Raw genomic sequence first — 21,574 nt, forward strand, 5'->3', positions numbered from 1 at the left:
TTCTGAGTGGGATTGTCCTTTGTATGGGAGTGCAAAATGTCTTTTGATGCTCTCTGTCCAAAATGTCAGCTAGTCCATCCCACGCAACTGCTGTAACAACAAATCTTATCTACTGCTCTCACATTTAGCAGACTCTGGTAGTGGCCCCCAGGAATCTGTGCTGCAGAGCAGGCAGTGCTGATGGCAAGGAGAGAGGGAGAGGGAAGCCAGGGAGAGGGAGATGCACAAAGTCAAGAGCACTGAGCAGGGGAGGCAGGCGCTGCAGGGCCCCATCTGTTCTTGCTCCTGATTGCTACATGCAATGGAGATGATTTCTTATTAGTGGGGTTGGCTGAGGGCTTTGCTGAGATTCCTGATGAGCTGCCCTCTCTGGCTGCACCTGAAGGCTGGGTTTTGTACAGAAATAACTCTGTTGTTAAGATGAAAGCTGGCAATTGAACAAAAGTAATTCCGTCTTTGTGCTGTAGTGTATGCTTTCTGGTAGAAAACTGGCACCAATTCCAAGTGCATCCTCCATTGAACTGGATTTATAAATGCATTTCTGTGCTGACTGCCTTGGGCTGGGAAGGGGAGTTGTGCTGCCAACATGGCATCTTGTAGCACTGACCTCTTGGCCTAAGGGGATTCAGAGAGCAAATCTCGCCTCTCTGGGGCACGGGTAAAGGCTATGAAAATGCTGATCCCTTTTAGCTCATGCCCTGCAAACCAGCCCCTACCCTCCAACCATGATCAGCAGTGAGGATGCTGCTATGCTCAATTCAAGTCTGAGCTTCACACCTAGTGTGGAAGAGATGCAGCTGCCCACGTGTCTCAGGGTCTCTCTTAGAGCAAGGAAAGTTCTGGGCAGAGCGGCCTTTAAGATCTGAGTGCTTCCTAATGAGGCACACGGGGTCTGCTGGGTGCTGTGATGGCTTTTCTTCAGCAACTGCACTTAATGCCTTGACAGCCTTCCATTTGGGTAAAAGTAAAGTCCTTCTCTAATTCTTCCTCCCCAGTGAGTGGGAGAATGGGAAGTGAAGGATTAGGAGGAGCAGGGGAGGGGTAATAACCATGCAGCAGTGTAGCTGGACAAGGAACAGTGCTTAAGGTGGAGAGGAAGACGAGGAGACAATCCGCTTCTGTCTAAGCTGGGAGGTGCAGACAGATGGATCCAGCTGATGGCTGATCTTTGTCTGGAGCTCCCCTTGTACCTGTCCCAAGGGGTGGCCTCATCTCTCTTTTTTTCCTTCCCTAGTGATAAATTAAGGAGAGCAGTTCTTATTCTCGCATTTAGTAGTAGATGCCCAGACCTCTTCACATGCAGAAGAGGGCAGCTCAGAGGAGATGGATGGCAGCTTTCTATGGAAGCTCAGGCAAAGGGCGCTGTCAGCATGATGAATGCTCCCAGTGCCTCAACTGGCTCCAAAGAAAGTAGTGGAGCAAGTCCCCCAGGGTATGGCTGTGGGGTCAAGTAGGTGACAGTGCAGGAACATTTGGTTTGACTTTGGGGGAGGGGGGGGAGGGAACAGCAGAGAGTGAGAGTTTCATGACACAACTGTTTTTCCTCATTCCAAGGGGATGTTTTCTTCCAAAGGGGCACTTATTGCATAGAGAGATGGCTGTGTTGGCTCTGTCCCTCCCTCCTGCACTCACACCAGCACGAGCTCAGTTCCAAAGTCCTCTGCTTGCTCCTGCTGCCTTGGTAAGAGTTCTGCAGCAGGCTCTTGGGGCTCTCCTTGTTTGGGCTGTAGAGGAGGCTCAGGATGTAACTTACGTTATGGAGGAGTTGGGCTCTGGAGCTTTGGAAGAAAGGATCAAGCCAGGCAGAGATGGACTAATGAGGCTTTGTGCAGGGGAGTTGTATTCTTTCAACTGGGCAACACCTGGGATTTCTTCCCCTGCCACATCTATCTTTGATTTTCTTCATTACTGATGTGGCAGGAGCTCCCCTTCCTAGGGATGCTGTGACAGCCTCAGCTAATACCTGATTAAATGCTTCATGCTTCTGAGCAGAGGGGAGCAGAGTACGTGTGTCCAGGCAGAACACAAACCCTCCCACTCCCTTCTGCAGAGGCAGAGATGGTTGAGAAGGCAGCAGAACCCTATGGGAGCCATTGCTCCCCTGGGACAGACAGTGCTGCTGCAAAGCCTTTGTGCACACAGGTGGTGTTTTGCTCACATTGAGCCTTGAGCTACTGAAGTCTTCCTTTGGCCTTAGAATTTCACAGCAGCTGAGGATGACGTTTCCAAACCAGCCTGTGGACATCAGGTGGATGTATCCCACTGGGGATGTATGTGGGTAATGCTCAGATTGCAATGGGCTTTCTGTTCCCCTCTCTATGTATAACTGCAAAATCTGGCCTCATCTCAGGCCTCTTCTCCCTCATTGCCATACCCTCCTCCTGTGACAGTGCCATCCCAGGACTTGTGGATCTGTCATCCATGGGATTGCATCACTATGTAGCCAAGCTGCAGCAGGTCCCCTGCTGCCTTTTATTGCATCTCATTGGCAAGGAAGAGGAACTGCTTTCTGCAGCAATTCCTTTTGCATGTGCTAAGGTGCCTGGATGAAAGCAATCAGGGTTAGCCACTGTGAGGCTCCAGCAAGCACATGTTTGTTCTAGGAGCGTTAATCTAACACAAGGTCTGGGAACTGGATTTTGTACCCCTGTGATATAAACGCCAAATGGAATTAATAACGAACAAACCCAGTCCTGCTAGATGCTGAACGAAGGAAGCAGCTGTTGTTTGCTTGTTTTTAATGGCTCACAGGAACAGGCGGCCATAAACAGTTAAATTTCTCTTGACAGCTGGGGAGTGCTTTGGATGCCTAACAGCCAGTGCTGAGGGTTCTTTGGCACCTCTGCATATTTCCCCTGCAGAAGCTGATGTTTTGCTGTCCATCGCTTTCTTGCCTTGATCAGAGAGAGAATACAAATGACACCTTGATGATTACTCACATTTTCAAATGCTATCCAACAAGCCAGAGCTGTCGTCTTTCATAACGCCACGCTGGGCTCCCACTGCATCGCTTCGTGGCTTGCCCACATCTCTTCCAACAATTGAGCCCACACGTGTGATTTCTTGCAGTTTTTGGAGTGGTTGGGGGAGGGAGGGGGATTTTGTCACCGGTCAAATAATTTGAGTGCAGCTGTAAGACAGAAATCAGAGGTTTTTAAAGTTCCAACCTCCGGGATGAAGCTTAGGATCAATGGCACGTGCAGCATCTTCCCCTCAGGGACATTGAGTGCTTTACTGTAATGATTACCAGTGAGTGAGTGTGCTGAGGTCAGCTCTGTTCTTGGTCAAAAAATGGCTTTTCCCAATTCGTGCCATGGTTTCATGAGGTCCTCGGAATGGGGTCGTGTTTCTTAGTGGATAAATATTCTGTGATGATGTATGTAGGGAGTCAGTTTCGTGTTTACTGCAGTGGTTTATGCCTTAGTGCTAAATCCAGCAAAGAAATGGTCTCAATTGCAAGGGAAGAGGAGTTGGATGATGTGTGGGGCCCCGATGGAGATGATCTGGTTCCATGGTGCTGTGGTGGAGTCCAGGTGCTGCAGAAGACAATCTCAGAAGTATGAGCGTTTTGTACATCAAAATCAGAACTGATAACTGTTCAAAATAAGCTAAATGAATCATCAAGATAATGTGCTTTGGGTCTCAGGTCATGCTTTTTTTTCCTGCTGAAGGGTCACAGCAGTGCTTTTGGAGCAGAGCTGAGTAGCAAGCCAGGAGTATGGGGGGGGGGATACCTGAGCCTTGGTCAATGACCAGCCGTTGTGCTGACCACACAGCAGCTTGCTGCAAACAGAAAGCAAGGCACCCCGTGCCTCCCCCACCTCCTGGCAGTGCTGGCTGAGCTGCTCCAAGCACTGCAGCTGCTCAGCTTCCAAAAGAGAGGGTCAGCCATGTGCTGCTGTGTGGCTCTCATGTGCAGTGGGAAGTGAGGATGGGCTGCCTTTAATCCCAGATCCTCGTGTGCCCTCAGCCTCTGAGGCAGCGTGCCTGAGCCAGCCCTTCTTTTGACATTTCTATTCCAAATGATCTCCTTCCATCACTCAGCCCTCCTTCCCCTGCATTTGGTTTCCTGAGCATAGTCGTCCAATTTCTCACTGCCGTGAGCAGCTGAGGCCTCTGGAAACAAATTGAAGTGTCTTTGTTTCTAAGAAGTGATGCATTGCAGCAGCCAGCTGCCCTTCCTCTGCTCCTGTGTCCGCACACATGCTCGCACACACACCTTGACAGATGGCGATGCTCTGAGCGACTGCTTCAATTTTTACTCTTTTCTATAATCCACGGCTGGAGTGCCAAATGCTTTAAAGCTGCTACTGCTCCATAGATCACCCCAAAGTGTTAAAGTCCAGTGCAGTTAATAACCCTCTGGAAATGCTATCAATCAGCAGAGGAAAACTGTCTAACAGCACACTCCTTAGTGCCCAGCGTACCTGCTGGTGGCAGAGACAGATGGGGCTGCAGAGCTTTGCAGGGCTGCTTTCCTCTTTCTTTCTCCCCAAACCCTATTGGAGTTTTGCTGCCTGGTGCTTCTAGGCTTGGTGCTTGCTCTCTCCTCCCCACAGCCCGGTGTGTTTTCTCTATTCAAAGCCAACCTGGGTACTATGGGGCAATAGTGGTGCCTCGCTGCTCAATTCATTTCCCCAAAATAAGTCCTTTCAATAAGTCCTCTGTGCTCATTTCCTCCTGGCTTAAGGGAGCAGACTCGGCATGCAGGGGCTGTTCCTGCCTATGGCTGTGTGCAGTGCATACTGCAGAAGTGCTTTTAACTTTCTAGAAACTTCTAGACAGTTTGAATGGATGCTGCTTTGTGGCTTCACTCCTGCTTTCCTGTGCTGACACAATTTCTCAGCTGGGTAGCTTTGTATTCTTTTATCTCTAACAGCCACTGTGGTCTCAGGTGCTGAATGCCACAGTGCACAATTGTGACAGAGCAGAGAAGTGATGTCCCTGTGCACCCTTCCTGCAGTGCATCTCTCTGAATGGCCCCCTGTTGTCCCAGCATGGTGCTGGGTGTAAGATGCAGGGGATGGAGGGGATCGTGCCTCCGTGCCATGCATTTGTATTCCAGCAGTGTTGCTGGGCTTTGCTAGAAGTTGGGATGCTGCTCTCAGACACAGTAATGAGAGAAAGCAATGTGTGAACAATACAGAGCTAAAAAAAAGCAGAAAGGGATCTTCCTCAGGATAAAATGAGAAGCAGAAAGTCCAGGCCTGGTTTTACTTAGTTTTGGTGGTACCCACTTTTGTTCTTTGCCAGTTTCCAGCTGTTGCCAGCTGCTGTGTGAACACAGGTCCTAAGCTCACCTCTTCATTCTGGAAGGTGCAAATAGCATCCTCTGAGGCATCCGAGTCTGCAGAGCAGCTGCCTCAAGGGAAGGGAATCAAGGAGTTATTTTGTGACTAACCTGATGGGTTAAGTTCACTTTGGAGTCAGCCCAATGCCTCTCAGCCTTCTTGATTTAACTGGGCTGGAGAAGAATTGTACAAAGACCTACCTGTCTGCTGATGGGAAGGTTGTGATGTCAGGAGACCCTGTGACAAACTCACACCCCTCTGTGCTCTTATCTTCCTGCTCCCTCCCATACCCACCTTCCAGCCAAGGGAAGCTCACTGTGCCCTTTCCTTCTGCTGCTGGAGGCCGTTTTCTCTCTTCTTCCCAAACCTCGTGCCTGAAGGAATGTTGGGCCAGATGGGACCTGTGTAAGGGAAGGAACAGCTTGGCTCTTTCTGTGCTTGAGTAAACAAGTGTCAGGCAGATTGTGGTGGGAAGTGATACATTAACCAGGTGACCCATGCAGCAGCAGCCTGTTGCACTCTTCTCTCAGCATATGATACCTGCTATTCCAACCTGCTTTTTCCTCTCTGCCAGAGAGGTGTGGGATATCTACAGGTGCTCTGCTGAAGGACTTGTAGACCAGTTCCCTTGTCTCACCCTGCTTTGATGGCTTGCTGATGGATTAACAGCATATTAGTGCTGCATCGTGGGCAGAATGCTTGTGATAGCTCTGAGCCCGTTGTGAATTATTAGGAACAGATTTTATTGGCCACATCACTTCTCTCTCCCTTTGGCTTCTGTAATGTCCATGGGATGTATTGTTCATTCACCTTAAACAGCTGTGCATAAAGGACTTCCAATCTTTTTAAGTACTTGCTATTGAAAGCCCCAGCCATACAGAACTGGATCCACAGATCATTGTGTGCAGTCTAAATAACTACAAAGCTAAGCCACTTAATTAAGAACTGTCTGTGCCTGGTAGCACACGAAAACCTTGTGCTGTATCAATATGTGTACAGGGTGAGCAAAAAAATCTATATCAAACACCAGAAAAGAAATTCCTCTGGATTTAATGGAGTGGATGTAATCTCCATGCCAAATGTCATGGCTCTGGGAGAGCAGGAGGAAATATTCGTTTGTCCTTTAGTGCCCCTTTTTCTGCTATCCCCATCCTGTACAGTGTTATGCACTGATCTGGGCTGAATCTGTAGCATCAGCAGGGAGTTCTGCTGGCACCAGTTGGGTTCTGTAGCAGCTGTGTGGTTTTATTTGTTCCTAAATACAGAAAAAACAAGGTGCTGAGGGAGGGCTGCAGTAGGGTTGCTGTTCCCTTCTTTGAGAGGCTTGTCCTCCAGCATTTTGCAGGCAATGAAGCTAAGGGCTGGTTCCAATTAGAACGCATTTCTGAGGCAGGGACGTGAAATCCAAACAAGCTTCCTTGGAACCCTAAGCCCTCCCCATTGCTTTGCCCCACAGCCAATCTCCTGTAGGAAGGGCTGCAGTATAACAGCTGTCCTTGTCCTGCTGTGATACTCAGTCTGATGCTGAAAGATCCCAAAGCAAGCCCACTGTACTGCTCTTCATCTAATCCAGAGCCCACTTTCTCACTGTCTCTGTTACTTGACTGGCCTTGACCCTTCTGATCCTCAGCTGTGATGAGGAATGAGGCTGTCAGTCACAGCTGGAGAGCATCTCTTCTTCTCTTTGTTACCCTGCTGCTTCTCAATCCTCTTGGCTCTAGAGAGCTCAAGCCTAAGCTGAGCATGGGCAGTGTGAGTGATGCTTCAGCTCACTTTTTTCTGAGGGTGACAGCACTGCAGATCCATTTCCCTTCTAGGCAAGAAGTTCTTTGACAGCTTCAGAACCAGTGTAAGCCCCCAAAGAGGCAGAAAGTCAGGGCAAACTCTATAGCTGATCTAATCCCAAACCCTGCTGCCCAAGGTCCGTGACCACATAGATCTCTCTTAGCTCTGTGTTCCAAGTCAGGTGCATGAAAGCCACTGCTGCCTGTATACTGAGCTGGGCTCTTAGTGAACAGGCACTGTCTGATTGTTCCTTTGTCTTTACAAAGGCAGTAGGGAAATGGCTGAGCAACTAATGCACTTGTCTGTGTTGTTACGGGGTAACCATAAATAAAGCAGATAATAAAAGCAGTCGTTTTCACTCTCTTCAAATAGTGACAGGAGCTTCCTAGAAAATTACCTTTTTACTTTCTTTCTTTTTTTTCCCCTTGGAGTACAAGTTAAAAGGGTTTAGTATTTCTCGACATCTAATAAACAACCACTTTCCCCTCATTTTCCATCCACTGAAGGAGAGGTAACGAATGCATTTTATTACTGTCTCAAGAGAAGACAAAGAATCAAGGATCTGAAAGCTTTTGGCTTTTGTAGATGGAAGTTGACTTGGAATAGGGGACGGTAGCTTCTGTTCCTGCAGTCTGGCTTCATAGGGGAGATGTACACAGCAATCCCAGTTTTCCATCCAGAGAAGAGAATGTCTTTTGAGAATGTCCCATTTGCAATGGGGAACAACCTCGCATGTACTGTTTTCAGTCAAAGTGAACAGGTGCCTCTGAGACTTCTTTGCCATAAGGGATGATAAATACATAAATACTTCCAGATCCAGACAGTGCTGTCTTGATGGCCAATTAGGCTATCAGAGAAGAGCAGAAAGGAGGCAGGTTCAGAAAGGGAAAGTGGGAGTAGCTCTGACACCACTTCCCTGACATCACTGCAGATGTGTTCCTCTATCCCTTTGTGCCTCTGCTCCCCATCTGCAGAGCAGAAATAATGCTGTTACGCATATGGTATTAAAGGAGACAGCGTGTCCCTGTATGTGTTTCCTTCTCCATCAGCCCTCAATAACAGCTTTTCAATAACTGGGTTGCATGTTTGAGGCTTTTGTAAGCAGCAGCCCGGTGGGCAACCAGGATTTGCAGTGCACAGCAAAGGTGTGCTGCCAGTGCTGGGAGCAGGGGTGGGTTTTGTGCAGCACTTTGTGTGACACGTGTCTGTGACAGCACACAGCACAGAGGTGTGATGCTGATGTTGAGAGAGTTGGAGCGCTTTCACTTCTCATCTCCTGTCTGTTTTGCAGATGATGTGGTGGTTAGAATGAGCCAATTAGTGACCTGAAGCAAGATCCAGACCCATGTGAGGATTCACTGTGATTATTTCTGGCAGAAATCAGGCGACCCAGCTGGGGCCTGTGGCAGAGGTGCTGAAGGAGCAAGATCCCGTTCCTTCCCAGGGCTGATGCCCTCTTCAATAGCAACACCTGGGATCTGATTTGTGCAGGGTGCTGGGATCTTCCTTCTTTATTTCAGCCCCTTCTTGTGCTCGGCCAAATGGAGGAGGTGGCACTCCTTCTGCTGGCTGACATCTGCAGAGAATAGAGTGACAAATACAAATGCATCAGCAGGCAGCTGGGTTGAACTTTGAAGGCAGGGGTCTCTTTTTCCATCTAGGAGCAAAATTGTTTTTGTGTGAGAGTGGGTGACGGCACAGCAAGGAGAGGAATGAACCCCTGAGCTGCAAGCCAGGAGTTATCAGGACCTATTTAGCTTGGTACATCCTTCCCAGCACTGCTGGGATGATAGGAAGGTAGCAGCAGAAAACAGGATGGAAGAAGGGTCTGGGAGGTCTGTTCCCCTGCTGTGCTGTCCCTGTCAGCTTGTGCTGTGATGAGGTGAGATGAGAGGGATGGGGAGCTCTGCAGGAGGGAGGCAGCCCTGCTGCTGGCTGTGCATCACTTAGTGTCTGGCCCTGGTGCTATTCACTGGGTTGTAAGCATCTCACCTGTGATATTCAGCTCTCATTTTGCCTTAAGGAACAGCCATGGTGTTTATGCATGCTTCATCCTCAATCATTGCAGTCACTTGTGCTCCATCAATTCTGCAGGTTCCCAGGATACCATCCCACCATCGCTCCATCCCATGGAGTGCTGCATCCATGCAGTCACAACCAGCCAGCACAGACATGGGCAATGCCCACCCAGCCTTCCAAAGCCCTCCTTGTGGCTGGAACAAACATGACCTTGATTTGTGGGATTGGTTTCACATCTGCCATCCTCTGCCAATACATGGCTGTCATTAAACAGACCGGTTACAGCTCTTGGGATGGGGATGTGGGCTGGGAGGGATGGGGCTGTGTGGCTCAGCTCCTCCCCAGCCATGTGGCACTGACACTTATCAGCAGAGCTGTGGCATTCCCAGCCACAGTGCCACCACGGGCTGTGCTCCTCTGAGCCATTGGCCTGTAGCACAGTGCTGACATGTCAAGCTCAATAAGTTCAGAGGTTCCTCATGCTTAATAACAGCAGAGTGACCTTGCAAGCTGCTGTGGGGAGGGCAGGGAGCTGTTCCAGCCTGACAAAGCAGGTTTTCTGGGCTGGCCAGCTGAACCAGTGTGTTTCTTCCCAGAGCAGCCTCATTTGACCTCAGTTCTGTCTCTGTGAGTTAAGTCAGCCCAGGCAACGTGCCCCACAGCCCCTCTGTTTGTCTCTGCTTGCATCATCCCTCTTGCAGCTGTTGGTGCTGATGGCCCTGCTTGCTGCTTCCCTCTGGCCAGGAGGTGCTTCAGGCTACGCTGGGAGAGATGCTCCTATTTTCAGAGGTGTCTGTAACCCTCTCAGGGCAACAGCTTTCTTCCTGCAAATGCTCTGAGGCACTGTGCAGCCTGGAGCTTTGAAAATGCTTTTTTTTTTTTTTCTTTTTTTTTTTTCCCCTCTTCCAAAATGCTCCTTTAACAAGCTGAATGCACAAGGAAGAATGTAGGTGTTCAAGATGACCTGACATTACTCCATCTTCTCCTTTGTAATTCTGTTTGCAGCGATGCATTTGAAAATGTAACTGCTGCCACGACAGATTAAATTATGTTTCCTTTTCGTGCTGTTAATGGGGTAACGTGAAAAAAGCAGTGCTAAATGGAGAAAAACAGACAAATATCCAAGTACCTTCTTCTTAATTTGTAATCTTTGTCTCTTGCTGCTTCTTGCTAATGCTTCGAGCTGCAGGAACCGTTTGCGAGGTCAAGGATGCTGAACTTGTCCTTCTGGTCCACTTCCAGAGGCAGTAACAGGGGTTGCATAAAACAGCCTTTGTTTTGGAAATGGTGGCTTGTTGTTGTGTTTCAGGTGCATCTCTACCACCCTGTGCTTCCTTCACCATCAAGTTTCTTAATCAGCTGAGGAGATTTCCAGCTCGGAGTAGTTTTTTAATTGAGCGTCTCTGAAATCTTTAAGGGGGACCATCAGAAGTGGGGGGAGAAAAAAATTGATGCTGTATAATCTTGAGTAAGCTCCATCTGTCATATCTGGCCTTTTGCTGTTTTAATACCACTGATGATTCCAGGCAAATGCTATTGAATTTCTGCGGTCTAATTAGCCAACGACTTCAAATCCGTCTCATTGTAAAAAGCAATAAACAGGTTCCACCCACTTAGCTATTGCTAAGTTAGCATCTGTCAGGAGACAGGACGTTAAGATCTGAAGGTACGGACTGAGCAGAGCCATGCTGCTATTCAGAGGCTTTCAGATTAATGGGAACTGGGTGACTCTCGCTAAGATCTATGGAGAAATAGCAGGGGAAGGGGGCAGAATGGGCTTTTTCCCATTCTTTTCCCATTTCCAAGTGAGGGGCACTTCCAGACTGCCCTTGGATCCTCATGATTCCCTCCCACCTCTATGCAGAGCTGCTCAGAGTTTAGTTTTGCCTGCTGCTTGCAGTGCTCTCATTCTCCAGAGCATTTGTCAGGTGCCTGAAGTCTGAGATGGTGATGAGCACATCGCATAATCTACATTATGCCTTGTCCTTTCCATTGAGTTTTCTCTAGCGTTCTCCTTTATTGGCAGCAGACAATGAAGTTATGACATGCTGTCAACCACAGTTGCTTCCTTGCCTGGTTAACCATGGCTGCCCTCTGCTCTACACCCAATGTTAAGCCATCAGCTTTCTCTTTCACCATTGAAAAAGCAGATGAACTGGGGCTAATTTGGGAGGGAATGAGGGTGATGTTAAGCCTCGTTGGCTGCATTTGCTGCAAGCTAAGAACATGCTTGACTGCCACGCAGTAATGCATTAAGCTGTGCTGATGTAACCACAAGGTTCTGCTGTACATTTTGCTCTGGGAGGCATGGTTTCTGATCTGCTGTGTGCCCTTGAAAAGGTGCTCAGGCTCTTGGCTAAAAGAGAGGCAAGAAGGGTTCAGAATTCACCTCACCCCCTCATCCTCCATCTTCCCAAAGCTCAACCCCAGCTGGGAACTGGAAAGGCACTTGTCAGTACATAATTAAGTGATGCTGCAAAATAGAATCACAGAATCATTAAGGCTGGAATAGGCCTCTAAGATCCCGAGTCCAACCCATCCCACCATGCCCGCTGGCCATGTCCCCAAGTGCCACTTCCCCACATATCTTGAACACCTACAGGGATGGTAACCTCACCTCCTCCCTGGGCAGCTGTGCCAGTGCCTGTCTTGTCTTACTGAGAAGAAGTTTCTCCTAGCATCCATCCTGGAATGCTAACCGAATTTCTTTGTTAGTGGTGATACTTGGTGTGGAAAGGAAAATAAAGGTGCGTTTTAGCTGCTCCTGCTTCGCTGTTGTTGGCTGCAGAAGTGATGCTGCCTGATTGTACCTAAGCAAAAATGGTGTTTCATGTGATGCCATCTAATTAAGAGCGGTAATGGGGTGATAATCATTGCAATTGAAAGCCATGACCCCCTCACTTTGTGGCTCTGGAGGAGTACTGAGGGTAAAGGACAGTGTGGGTTTTGCTAGCTCTGAGTTACGTTTCCCTTTCTGAAGTGCTCATCTCCCTCCTAGAAGTAAAACAGCACAGTGTCTGCAGATTAAGGAGCTGCCTGAAGAACAGCTTTGGCTGTGAGTAGGGAGTTAATGTATTTTCCTAGCTTCTCTGTTGCATATTAATGTCTCATCCCTGGAGCGGTGGGGTTTAGCGCAAGGTCTTTCTGCAGGAGTCCTGTTTGAGTGTGCTGTAACATAACTGAGAGCCCAAGCATGAACGAGGAAACTTGTCAGAGGTTTTATTTGTGGCTTTGATGAAAATAAACACAGGCATATGAAGTGTTTTGGAAAACATTCCCAATAGCTGCTTCCCAGCAGGTCAATCACAAACTGAGTGCTATAGATGGGTGAGCACTGAAGGAGGAACAGGTGTGTGCTTTGAGGAGGTGTAAGGGCAGTTTGCTTCCTATCCATGCACGATTTGCTGTCATGCCTGTGGGACATCTAAGCATTGGCCACTGAGCAGAAATGATGCTGCAGTCCCCAGCCCTATGGGCACTGGAACAGGGGCTTTGCCCCACAGCTGCTGTCGCCTTTGGTTTGTGAAGGCAGCTGATGGAAATGCAGCACTGAACTGAGGCCCTCAGCCCCTTAATCCTCTTTGGTAATACGGGAGCCATTCTTTATGCATCACATAATGAAATTTCTTCTGGGTTTATCTGCCACTTGCAGACCTTCCTCACCCTTACCTGGGAGCAGAGGGAGATATCCCAGTGACTTGTCAGACCAACCACATCCCATTGTTACCATTTGTTTGCTGAGCGTGAGGGTGGAGAAGCAGTAATATTAAAATATACCTATTATATAGCCAGGCCTCCGTTGATAAATGATGTATGAAATCAATTTACAACCTAGGAATAAAAAGCATCCATGGAAGTGGTTGGTAGCTCCAGGTACTAGGAAATTATTCCTCTATGACTTGCTCTGACTGGAACTCATTATACGCACTCTATCCACAGAATGATTTTGTTGTTAAAAACTCTGTCATTCTGCTTATTCATTCCCTCCTCCTTGCAAAGACTTCAAAGTGCCCATTGCCTGTGGAGCAGAGGTGCTGTGCTGGGCTCACGTGGAGCCGCTGGTTTTTCCATATGCAGCATTTTGCTTTAGGAGAGGTTGTTCTAATAGCTGAGGTTGGAGAAATGTTGATGGATGCAGAAATGCGTGCATCAACATGGGACAAAAGGGACATGGGAGTTCCCAGTTCCTTCTGAAGACTCATGCTGAAGTTTAAGCGTTTGTTGCCCTGCTCTGCTGGGTCACGTTAGGGAAAGGGAAGCCATTTCACATCAAGGCAAAACCCAGAATGCTTGCCCTCTCTGTGTGACTGAGCTTGGCTCTTCCACAAATCTGGGTATGAGATGCAAGAACAGCAAAAAAAAGAGTTAAAATAGTTTTGTTCTCGTGCTTGAAAGATAGTTGGTATGCCTATGCTGTCTCAATGCTGTCACTTTCATGCACAGTTCTGTGGGTTAGAGTACCTGAATCCTCCACTAAGGAGCGCTTTCCTGCCCTTCTCAAGGTGCCCCTGACGTCCAGCTGTCCTGTGCATACAGCCCTTCTCTGTTCCCAGACATATGCAAAATGCAGGCGTGAAAATCCATCGTAGGAAGCGAGGTGTTAATTTAGATTCTCCGCCTTTTATGGGAACATCTACATGGGTAGGTGCAGTCAGACATGAGCTCATTCTGCCCTTGCTCTGATCCGGCTGGATGCGAGCCAGCCTTGGTGTCCAGGAGCCATAGAGCTACATTAGCTAATAAGGCCTTTTGAAAGACTAAATGTGTGTGGTTGAGCACGGCACGTCGAGGTGCTTGTGCAGCTTCTAGCCTCGCTGCAGCTGCAAACTCATCACAGTCCTCACTCTGAGGTTTGCCAGGGTAGAAAGAGGCAAGCCAGATGGGGAGAGAGGCACCAGCGAAAGCTCAGACCTGTGGCACTGAGCAGAGCAGCTGATCTGGTGCTTCAGACACAAATCAGAGGCTAGATAAATAATTCATGCAAATCAGCGTCGTTTCCTCAAGGTAGGTCTTGTCAAACGAACCCGTTGTCTCTTCTGACAGGTGTACAGCTCTGGTTGATAGAGCAACAGCGTTGGTGGCGTATCCGTGGTTTCCTCTGAGGCGTTTGGCTCGGCATCACTTGATGTTTTGATTAAGAAAAACTTTCACGAGGTGAAATTAATAGGGCACTTTCTGGATGGATCACAGCTTGGCTCAGCGATGGAGCTCAAAATGCATTTGTTCAAGAAACAATATCAATAAAGAGGGTTGTTTCAAGCAGGTTCCCCAGGGATGGATTATTTTGGTCCACAGCTATTCAATACTTTTATTAATGATTTAGCCAATGATCCATGTCCTTTGCTGGGCTAGATTGCAGATGAGGTAAAGATTTGTGATGTTACGAATAATGTAGTTACTGTTATAGGGTAAGGTGAATTGCCTGGTTAAATGGTCGCAGTCCAGCAAATGGTATTCCAGCAGCTAAAAGCATCCAATGCATCTAGGAACTGAGACTTCAGGGAGCTTTGTAATTTACCTGGAAATAGACCTTCATGCCTTGCTGGACAGTGTTTCAGCTGCTCTGCTGTGCTGCTTCCATCATAGAAACACTGCACAGTACTCTGGTGTCAAAGCCTCACTGCATGCCCAGGTTTGGTACACACTGTGTTGATAGCATCCTGTTTGCAGCACAGTAATCTCCATCTGTGTGGGGAGAATTCAGCCTGAGATGTTCTCAAAGTCTCTGTGGCCAGACAGTGAAAATAGTGGTGTCTTTGGAAGAGGCAACAGCCTGTGGCTTATCGTTGTGAAGTCAGCTGCGTTCTATCTGGCATCTCTGAGAAGAAAGTTTCAGCAGCCAGCCAGTGGCATAATTAGTCTCTAACTTCTTGATTCTTTGGCTTACTCTGTTACAAAAAATACCCTGTTAAATGTAGCAACAAAGCCCAGTGAATTAAAATCAGTGCGGTCTCCTCATCTCTGTGCCCTAGCTGCAGGGGTGTTTTCTGAGCCCTAGGCAGAAATCTTTCAGAGGAGCTCTATTTTGTGCTGAGATACCATTTGAATAGCCAAGAAAACGAGCAGGAGAGAAAGGCTGAGGGTATAGATGAAAGCACGTCTTGTTGGCCCTGGAGTAGTAGTCCATCATCGGCCTGTCATCTCAGTGTGATGGCAGCATCCTTGGGCTAAATCTGTCCTGTTTCCCTGCTCTTCAGTGGTCTTTGTGCACAGCAGGGAGGTTAATGACACAGAAGTGGCATAAATTAAAATCTTATTTTATTGAGGGGTGCAACTGACCATTAGACCTCCTCTGCAAAAGACCATGAGAGCTCCTCTGATGTTCCCTCTTTCAAGAGGTGCAAGTGAGTGGAAATCCTCCCCGTCTTCATTTTTTTTCTTCTTCTCCTCTCAGGCAGAGGTTCGTGGCATTCACCTTGTTAAAAAGCCATTCTGCTGTAAAACAATATCCTTGATAACTGTATTAATTTTAAATGCCAGTGATATAGTCATAAAATTTCCTTGTAGGTTGTTACAGCCATCCAGCCCTTTATCTGGCATGGCAGAAAGCCTCAGCCTTCTCCCAAGCCCCTTCCTCCTCTGGTACTGGCGATAACGAGTGAAATATTTTACAGCAAGCACTTTGTTTGAAAAGGTCAATGGCTGACGTTATTTGTGGAGGGAGAGGGGAGGGATCTTCCAGTCCTCCCCATGCTGAGTTACTTCACTACTGCGCCTCGTGGAAAAAATGAGAGTGAGGTTTGTGCAGCATCAGATACTCAGCAAAGGGTGGCTTCAAAGTCAACACAACCTCTTCACTTCAGAGCATCTTCCAGATTTCCAGCAGTCTCCCATGAGCTTGGACTGCTCCCAGTCACTTATACTGGTTGGAAAACCATTCACTGATGGGTTTCACCTCAACACCAGACAGCTCCTGGTGCTCAGTTCCTCCCGCTATCATCACTTAGAGCTTCCCACTGTTTAACCTGAATCAATCTTGCAGCCATTTAAGCCAATCACAAGCTAAGTAGAGAGGATTGGGGGTTGGACTCGATGATCTCTGGAGGTCCCTTCCAACCCCTACAATTCTGTGATTCTGTGATGCAGTGACAGCGTGTGACCCTGCGTGGTGGCGTTATCTCCAATGTCTAAAGCCAGACAGTGCAGAACAGAAAGGGTTTAACCAGGCATGTTGTGTTGATCGATAGAGATGAAGGAGGACTATTTTACTACCAGGGCTGGAAAGAAAGAAAAAGCAACTAAACTAATAAGCCAACTCTATTTATATTAAAATGCTTCCTCCGCTTTGCCAACACAACTCATTTCTGTTTCAGAAAGTCTTGTTCTGTTTGTTTTTTTCCACGGCAGCACGTGCAAACAAGTCCATGAGTTCCTTTATAAGACAGTAAGATGCTGAGGGCTGGGTTTTGTCTGAGCATGCGTGGCTCAACCAGAGTAACAAAGTCCAGTGCTGGCTGGGGGGCATGGCTGGGCAGGGGGATGCCCCACCTCCTGCAGGACTCAGGCAGTCTCAGGGTGCTTTTGACTGGATAAGGATGCCTGCAGCTGCCTCTTTCTTGAGCCAAGGGAATAAATCAGAGAGCTCCAGGCACCACATCCAGATGGGCAGCCCATGTGTGCTCCAGTCATGCTGAGCAGGAGGTAGGGGAAGAGTGAGACCTGCAGTGAGCCCAAGCATATGCCATGATTTCAGCCAGGAACATCACAAGTCTTAATAACCACTCTGACTTCCCCAGGCTCTGCGCGTTATGGGACTAACAGCAAGTGCTGTTTTTCTGATAGCTCACATTTGCTAACCTTGATTTTTTCCAAGCTGGTCTAAAGCCAGAACAGTGGGTGATCCAGACATCAGCTTCACTTTCTGCAGATCTGGAAAAGCAAATGGAACAATTAGGGTCACGTTTTATGGTCTTCTGCATAGCCGTGGCAGGAAGCACCTGCCAGTAATTCCTGCACCTTTCGTCACATTTCCTTGTTTGCTTTTTTTTTTTGTCTAAGGTGGAGATGGGCAGATTTTACTGTAGAGACAAAGGGATGCAATCTCCTGCACCCCTTAGGCCAGCTGCTTCAATGGCTTATTGCATTTTCTGCTCAAAAAAAAAGTAAATAAAGCATGTCCTATTTCCAGCCCGAATTGCTTTAGCTTCAGCTTTAAGCCACTCGTTTTTGTTATGCCTTTGTCTGCCGGATTAAAGAGACCTTTGCAGTCTCAGAGGTGGGTTAGAAAGGGCAGCAAACCCATTCGCTCTGTCAATAGACAAATAAAGCCTGGCTTGGTTTGAAGTTCAGCATCCCTGAGGCTCGCACTCGCTGCTCTGTGCATGGCCATGATCTGGACATCCCTCCTTCAGGTGTTTGTAGACATGGGGGCTCCTTGTGCTGTTCAGGGGGTCGTTCAGCAGCTGGTATTTATACAGCAAGCAAAAGGGGGAGGATGGCAGCAGGAAAACATCAGGTCTTTTCCCCTGTCCTCTCCCGTTACTTGTTAGAAGTGATGCCCCAGGGTTGGGATTTTTCTGAGCATTGTCAGCTGCTCATCCCCAGAAAACCGAATTAATTGGGGGGTTTCAAAGCTGAAGTATAATGAATAGAATATATATATATATGTATATTTTTTTGCCCCAGAAGAGCCTGCTGGTGTTCACAGCTTCACCATGAATTGCTCAGTCAGGTGCCTTTTGCTGACATCTCCCACATCTCACCTTGCAAATTCAGTTTCTGACTGCCAATTTATTGCTGAAAAACCAAAAGAGAAGGACAGGAGGCACCTAATCAAGGACAGGAGGTTGTCAGGGCTGTCTGTGTTCAGGTCAGCTTGCTTTAGAACACAGAGCTGTTTGCAGGGCGAGGAGCTGGATGTGAGCTTCAGATGAGTGGTGCTGCAGAGAATTCAGGTTTCTGGGGGGTATGCCTCCACTTGGCACAGAGGTGACAGGCAGCAGCGATGTGTTTGGTTTGACACACGTCACCTGGGTGCAATCCTGCATCAGGGTGGCAGGGCAGGCAGAAAAGGAACAGAGTGAACGTGCTGCTCAGTCACAAACACCGAGGGCTTTGCGCTCAGCTCTTTGTTCAGCTGAGAGCCCTGCTGCATCACCCTGAAAGCCAATCGTTAGGTGCTGGCTGGGTTGTAGTCGTAGGGCGAGGAGTTATTAACCTGCTGTGATTGCACTGCTGCTAGTCTTCTGCTCGCTCCCTTGTGTAGTACATGGCCTCAACATGAGCCTGTATTTTCAAAAGGCGTGTTAAAAACCAACTGGGATTCTTGTCAACGCTCTTATCGAGGGGAGAGCCTCTTTGTACCTGATGTTCTGCAAGTGCTCAGGCCCTTCATAGAGCGGCGAATGTCCAAGTCCTGGATCTGCAACAACATTGTATGCTTTAGCGATGGGGAAAACAAAAGTCTTTGATATTCATGACTCCTTCATTCAGGTTGCGTGTTTGTTTGGCTGCTGCTTTCTAACCCCAGTTGAAATAGAAAATAAGGAACGCTAGGAAAAGACCAGAACTGATGTCAACTGGGAGAGATCCATTAATCCTCTAGTATCTGTACACTGAAGGAAGCAATAGAGAGGTATCAAACCCAATAGTTTTTCCAGAGTCTGTGTTTAAAAATATCTTTTTGGATCTTGAATGCATTGAGATTGCAGCTACATTTTCTTCTGTTTCCTTTCTTTGCTCGCTCCTGTATTTCAATAACTTCGCATGTCCCTGAATGTTCAGATAACACCTATTAAAAATGATGGGTGGCCAGATTCTCCTTGTCGTGACAGAGCAGACAGCCTTTGGAAAGACAAGTCAGATGAACAGAGAGAAAGGCTGTGTTATTGCTAGCCTCAGAGACAGCCATCTCCTGCCTATTCACGAGCTTTGGCACGCTGTCCTCGTGCTCTGCCCCAGCCATAAAGCCAGCTGTGCCATGAGGAGAAGCCTCATGGAAGGGATGGTGGGCAGCAAATGCCAATGAGCATCTGCTCCATGGCACAACTCAGGGCTGCACTCAAATCGGTGGCCTGAGTGCCAAAGCCAACAAATCAGCCTGCATTGGTAAAATCCAGCCTTCCTCTCCACAGGCAGTGGTGTCAGTGATTTTATATTCCTGCGTGCCTCCTAAAAAGCTGTAGGCTGAGAACTTCATTGGAACACAGCTGCAATCATAACTGGTGGGGGGAAGCATATAAAGGCTTGTTTTTTAAATGTGTTTTTGCCATTGGATGCTTCATCTTAGGACTGAGATATAGCCAAGCACCACTCTTTGCCTCCTTTCTGTTAACTTCTCCACCTGCACACCAATAACACGCTGTCATCTATCAGTTATCGTTCCAGCTGCCCTTCCTTTCCACACACACTGTATTTTCCTTGAGAGATGGGGACAAGGAGAAAGCTGAAAGGAGTTATGATAGAGGCTTACAAAATCACAAGGATACCAGATAAGGCGAGCTGTTAATCATCAGTTCCCACAGTGCTAGTACTGGTGGGGCACTCTTTGAGAGTAGATTGGCTTAAAGCAGATAAAGATTTGGGTTTTTTTTTTTATGTATTTGGTAGCTGCTTTCTGAAATTTGAGTCTAAGAGGGACTGTGGGACTTGATGGAGTTGAGCACCTCCAGGTGAAGTGGATCTGTGGCAATCACAGAGCAGTAATGCGTGCTTGTATGCTGTCAATGCAGGTGGGCAAGGTTATCATTTAGCATTTAATTTACTGCAGGTGATCTGGGCAGACTTCTAATGTGAAGGGCTTCTGCTTATGATACAAAGGCTATTGTGTTATTAAGGACATTTTGACCAAAAGTTAGTTGGATTGGCAGGGAAGGGAAGAGTGACAGAAGTGCATCCATCCCTGTGCTGCAGGGGAAGTTGCAATGCAAAGGGATATGTTAATGAAATGGGAAATAAATCTTTTTTTTCAAATTCTTTGGAAATAAATGCAATAATCTCTGATTTTTGGGAAGCCCTTTAAAGGCAATGAGAGGAACACTGTGTGCCCATCTGACACCACTGCCCAGCCCAGAGACAACTGGGGCACTGAAGTGCTGGCAGGCTGGGCTCTGCTCGTCTTCTCCCTCCTCAAGCTGCTGGCTGGTGGCTTGGGCTGAGCCATCCCATGGGCCTGTGAGCTTGCCCATCCTTCAGCCTCACAGAGAAGCTATCTGGGAGCAGCTGAGGGCTTTAAACAGCTCAGGAGGATGGGAAGGCATTGCTAGGCTCTCATCTCTGATGGCTTCTCAGCAGCAGCTTCTTTCCCCCAGCTAAGGGCAGAAGGGTTATTTCTTTGAATGGTGTGTTGTGAGGAAGGAGGGAAAAAAAAGAAGACACCGAGTCAGATACAATAATTTTCAATCTGAGAGTTATTTAGACTTTGTGTGTCCTTTGCAAGACACAGAAATCCTCGATATAAGGTTTAATGGCTCAGGGGCCAAGAGAAAGAGGTAAATAATTCTTACTCTTGATATAGAGATGGTTTTCTCCTTGTTTGTCAGATATGATAGATGTCACCCAGTGGTCCCCTATTGTTATTCTGTTGTTGCTTGTCACAGTCACACCTTCTGCTGAATCCGATCCTTCTCTTTTTTCCCCTCTTTCTTTCTCTCCTGGCACTCGGCTTGCGAGTAATTTATGTATGACAATATGAGACTAATTCTGTTATTATGTCAAAGGGAAATTGAATCTGGGGCTTTCGAGCTGCATCTGGGAGAAATCTTCAAATGAATCTGGAGTGCAGGAAAACTCCGTGTTCGATTCATTCGCTTGTCACACTGCCTGCCAGATTAAGTCATTATGAAGGGCAAAGGAGGAGAAATGAGGAAAAAAACCACCAGAGTTAGACCGAGGGAAAGGAGGAGAGGGCAGAAAGAACGGAGATTGAAAATAGAAGGGACAAACTGAGATGGCACACGGTAAACTTGTAATGGTTACCATTCAGATGGATACTGAGGCGTGTGTTTCATGTCAAGTGAAGCAAAACATTGAGCTGATTAAAGGGTTTGGTTGGGTTTTGCTGTGTTGGTGCAAATGGGAGCAGAAACTCAGGGGTTGATAGAAGGGACAGAGCAAATTTAGTGTGTTTTGTCTGCTCTGCTGGGGGGGGATTTCTTGCATTGCCCAGCAAAGCTGCTGTCATACAAAGAACATTGCCTTCATGCTTCTGTGTACAGTAGCTTTTGATTTAATGTTGGTCCTGCCCTCATTCACTGATATTGAGAGGCTTCTGCAGCTTCTCCCCTTTTCAAAGCATGGAGAAGCACAAGGACGCATCTAGTCCATAGCTGCAGCAATTCCCACCTCACTTCTCCCAAGTAAAGCTCAAGTACACCCCCATCCCTTGGTCTCATGTTGGCCTTAGGTCTCTTCTTGGGGCTGGAAAGGAGGAAGAGAGTGGCAGAAAGGAGGACCTTGGTGACTCTGCAGCTTTGCAGACAAGTGAGAAGCAAGGCAACCCCAGGACCAGGGCACTTGAGTTGCCAGGTTTTTCTAGACTT

General features: G+C 47.7%; 1 protein-coding gene across 1 annotated transcript in view; it reads left to right on the forward strand.

The window, feature by feature from the left end:
- The window catches only part of NHERF4 (NHERF family PDZ scaffold protein 4), a 312,400-nt gene extending 291,323 nt beyond the window's left edge, over window positions 1-21,077 (forward strand). The window contains exon 11 of the transcript XR_008209901.1: window positions 21,067-21,077. The gene's annotated coding sequence lies outside the window, so the exon portion shown is untranslated. The remainder of the gene's footprint in view (window positions 1-21,066) is intronic.
- The last annotated feature ends 497 nt before the right edge of the window (window positions 21,078-21,574 follow it).

Source organism: Tympanuchus pallidicinctus, unplaced genomic scaffold (genome assembly GCF_026119805.1).
Source record: "Tympanuchus pallidicinctus isolate F22 unplaced genomic scaffold, pur_lepc_1.0 scaffold30, whole genome shotgun sequence".
NCBI lineage: Eukaryota > Metazoa > Chordata > Aves > Galliformes > Phasianidae > Tympanuchus > Tympanuchus pallidicinctus.